Raw genomic sequence first — 4,743 nt, 5'->3', positions numbered from 1 at the left:
TGCAAGGTATAAGCAAAAAGAAGCAGTAGTAGCTATACTAATATCAGACAAAATAGACTTTAAATACAAAGATATCATGAGAGACAAGGAAGGACACTACGTATTAGTAATAGGAACACTCAACAAAGAAGAATTATACATCCAAACAAGGAGTCCCAAAGAACATGAGGCAAACCCTGGCAAACTGCAGGGAGCAACAGACATTTCATCAATAATAGTGTAAAACTTCAGTACACCACTCTCTTCTATAGATAGAACAACCAAACAGAGCATCAATAAGGAAATAGGGAACCTAAACAATGTGATAACAATGTAACCTAACAGACATATATATATATATATATATATATGAACTATATAGTTACACCCCCAAACACCAGGATATACATTCTTCTCTAGTGCTGGTAGTATGCTGTCCTGGCTAGATCATATGCTAGGACATAAAGCAGGTCTTAAAAATTTTAAACAGATTGAAATCATTCAAAGTATTTCCTCTACTCATATGGAATGAAGCTGGAAATCAATAACCACAAAAGAACCAGAAATTTCACAAATATATGGAGATTAAATAACACACTCTTAAACAATCAGAGGGTCAAAAAAGAAATTGCAAGAGAAATCACTAAATATCTGGAGACAAACGAAAATGAGAATGCAAAACATCAGAACTTTTGGGATGTAGCAAAGACAGTGCTAAGAGAGAAATTTATTGCCTTAAATGCCTTTATTTAAAAAGAAGAAAGAGCAAAAAATTTAGGGCTTAACTGCTCACCTTGAGGAACTAGGGAAAGAATAGCAAAAGAACCCCAAGGCACATAGAAGAGAAATAACAAAGATTAAAGCAGAAATAAATTAATTGGAGAAAAAATAAAAATAATCAATAAAGCCAAAATTTGATTCTTTGAGAAAATAAATAAAATTGATGGACCCTTAGCTTGGCTGACAAAGAATAAAAGAGAGGAGATGCAAATAAACAAAATCAGAAATGAAAAGAAGGGTCATTACCATGGACCCTGAAGAAATTAAAAAAAAAATCATAAAAGGAAACTATGAACAACCATATGCCAACAAACAGACAACTTAGATGAAAAGGACACGAATAACCTACACTTACTTGAGAAGATGAAGAAGATCTCAACAAACCAATTACAAGTAGAGATTCAATCAATCATCAAAAAGCTTCCTACAAAGAAAATCCCAGGGCCAGATGGCTTTATATGGGAATCTTAATAAACATTCCAAAAAGAACTAACAACATCCCTGCTTAAACTTTTCTAAACTTTCGAGGGAAAAAGAACACTACCTACATTATGAAGCTAACCACCTCTAATACTAAAATAGGAAAAGATACTACAAGAAAGGAAAACTACAGGCCAACCTCCCTAATGAATATAGATGTAAAAATTCTAAAAAAAAATTAGGAAATCTAACCCAATGGCTCATTTAAAGTGGGGTTTATTCCAGACACACAAGAAAATCAATCAGTTTTATACAACATATTAAAAAGTCAAAAGGAGCTGTGAAGTACAATGGCCCCGAGGGGGCAGGTGTTTGCTGGAATGGCTGTGCAGAAATGTAGTGGCTTGGGCTAGCCAGATCGTTGGCAGACAGGAAAGATCTCCGAAGAAGTGACATTTGAGCAGCAATCTGAAGGAAAAGGAGCCAGACATGTCAAGATCTGGGGGAATAATTTTCCAGGTAGAGCAAATCAAAAGTGCAAAGCTTTTGATGCTAGAATAAGCTTGACTGTTTACAGGAAGTACAAGAAAGAAGGCCAGTGTGGCTGAAACAGGATCAATATTTCTCTATAGCCCCCTCCCTAGAATGGCCAGATACCCATGGGGGCCAGCATAAGAACCAGCCACACTTTGCTTGTATTGGCTTCCACTTTCATGCGACCAGAGTATTTGAAGGGACTCTCCCAGAGGAGCAATGCCCAGGAAACAATGCTGCTTCAGTTGACAGTGATCAAAGTGATGAAAATCAAAATATTGTCTTAAAAAGCTGACATCCACACAAAGGAGAAATGCACTGACATCATTAAATGACTTTAAAAATCATCTGAAGTGGATTCTAAATTAAGCTCTATGTTTCAGAATTCAGATAAATTGTTATCCCACATGGCTACAAATTGTCTTGCATTGCTTCTCTATTTCCAACTGAGAGAGTAGATATCATTAAGTAATTCTTGGATTGTTTTTGTCAAAAAAAATCTGAGTACTCTGAAAATGATAAGATAGCATCCTGTCTCTGGATTACAATTGTAATAAAAGAAACATTTAAAGATACATGTTTGCAAAAACAAAACAAAACAAAAAACCACATTCTAAAGCAGTTCCTGGCTCCTTTTGACACCATTTTTTAAAGTATTTAACAACTCCTTATTTTCTCAGCATTCTGAAACCTGCTAAGATACTTCTAAAATAACAAATAGCTTGATGAGTTTACTGGAGTTGCTTGAACTTCTTTAGCCTCCAGAATCTACCTGAAGTCACATTTCACTTGCGAGAGGATTTTATTTTTGAAACTTTCTTGTGTGTTAGACATTATTACCTGCCCATTCAGGCATTCATGAAAAAGAAGTTCATACTGTTCATTAAAAAAGAATTTCTCTGTAAAGTGGGTGAAAACCTCTTTCCTGGATCTGCCCTTTCCTTAATGCCACCAGATCTTCATTTCTCTGTGAACTTGGTGTTGCTGAGAATTTTGTTCATGGAAAACCTTCCTTCTTTGGAGGTGATGAAATTCAGCCTCACTGTGAAAGTATCTCTTGTCTAGACCAAGTGATTCTGAGAATGAGCTTAGTTTTAATTAAATCCTTAGAAATCAAGTTTCAAAATTGTACTTCAGCAAATGAAATGAAAGTTGATTTACAGAGATTCATATCTGAGTTACAGACCTTCTTAAATTCTCGTCTTTAGTCCTCTCTGCAATTGCACAAATCCCTGTGAATGGCTGACCAGGGTCTTCATAGGACGAGACAGTGACATGCTGGAGGCTGCCAAGGCATCCCAGGGCATCTACCTCAAGTTGACCCAACCATGCTGTAAAGCTACTGAAATCTTAACCCAAGAACAATTAAGGTGGAACTGCTGTCACACACATGAAAATGGCTCTAATCCTCACTGTATTTTCTCATTCTTCTTAAAAAATATTGAGGATTTGATTTGACCATTCTTCTTGGCTTTTTATTTCATCAGAAACCTGTTTTCTTGACTATTTTGTTAGATATTTAAAATCACTCCAAAAAGATTGGGGTAATTTTTTCATCATTTGTAAGTATTTTGATGCAACTGAATCTGGAGAGGGCTTTGATATTTGTAGTTGTATGCCCTCACTTGTCCAAGAAGGAGCATCAACCAGATGGAACCACATTATTTAACTGCCCTTAATGGTCACATAAATGCTAATGCTTGGGTCTCTTGGGCTTCTGATGCTTCTTCTGAACCATCCAACCAGGTTGTGACATTAAGGGAGACCCATGCCGTGCTCCAGGGTGATAGTCAGACTTCTCCCCAGCCTAATCAAGGTCTGTGGATTATGACAGCCCTGATGATTCTGAAGTGGAATCCACAGATCAGCATTTAGCAAACAGTAAGCAGACGTCTTTACACCAAGAAGCAATTAAGAAGAGTCTGGACACAGCTGGGCCAAGAATGGATAAAAAAAGTTTGGATTAGAGCCTGAATCATGGATTCTGATACTAAATGAATATAATACTAGTTTCTTCAGTGATTGTGAAGTAGCCCCAAACAACCCTGCTTCCGAAATGGGAATATCCTCAGAACATGCTTTGAAGAATTACAAAGTACTGTTAAGCATTTCCAGAAGAAAAATCTTTCCCCATAGGTCCTACTTTGCTAGCTGCCAGTATGTAATATACCAGAAATGGAACAGCTTTTTAAAAGGGGAATTTAATAAGTTGCTAGCTTACAGTTTTAAGGCCAAGAAAATGTCCCAATTAAAACAAGTCTATAGAAATGTTCAATCTAAGGTATCCAGGTAAAGATACTTAGATTCAAGAAGGCTGATGACAGTCAGGGTTCCTCTCTCATCTGGAAAGGTACATGGCAAACACGGCATTGTCTGCTAGCTTCCTCTCCAGACTTCCTGCTTCATGAAGCTCCCCAAGAGGCATTTTCCTTCTTCAGGGCCAAAAGTAGCTGGCTGGTGGACTCTCTCTGCTTTCTGGTTCTGTGGTGTTATGTCCTCCTTCTCTGCTCTCTCAGAATCTCATGGCTTTCTCTCTTATGTTCTTTAACTTTTTCCAAAATGCTTCTTCTTTTAAAGGATTCCAGTAAAATCAGTGGAGACCCACCTGGAATGGGTGGAGACACATCTCCACCTAATCAAGTTTAATAGCCATTTTTGATTGAGTCACATCTCCGTGGAGATACGCTAATTAAAGTTTCGAACACACAGTACTAAACAGGGATTAGAAGAAACCGTTGCTCCCACAAGATTGATTTAGGATTAAAACATGGTTTTTGTAAGGTACATTTACAAGAGCAAGTAAAATAATCAAGTATATACAAATAAACTTATCCAAGGATGTAAAGGACCTTTACATAGAAAATTACAAAACATTGCTAAAAGTAGTCAAATATCTGAATAGGTGGGAAAATACTCCATGTTCATGGATAGGAAGGCTAAATATCATTAAGATGTTAATTCTACCCAAAGTGATCTACAGATTCCATGCAATACCAATCAAAACTCTAACAACCTACTTTAAGACTTAGA

General features: G+C 36.8%; 1 pseudogene; it reads left to right on the top strand.

Moving 5' to 3' along the window:
• The first annotated feature begins 1,838 nt into the window (after window positions 1-1,838).
• On the top strand, window positions 1,839-3,849 carry LOC143645788 (protein Lines homolog 1-like; annotated as a pseudogene).
• Window positions 3,850-4,743: the final 894 nt, after the last annotated feature.

This window comes from Tamandua tetradactyla, chromosome 9 (genome assembly GCF_023851605.1).
Source record: "Tamandua tetradactyla isolate mTamTet1 chromosome 9, mTamTet1.pri, whole genome shotgun sequence".
Lineage (NCBI taxonomy): Eukaryota > Metazoa > Chordata > Mammalia > Pilosa > Myrmecophagidae > Tamandua > Tamandua tetradactyla.
This window is presented reverse-complemented; position numbering and strand designations above follow the sequence as displayed.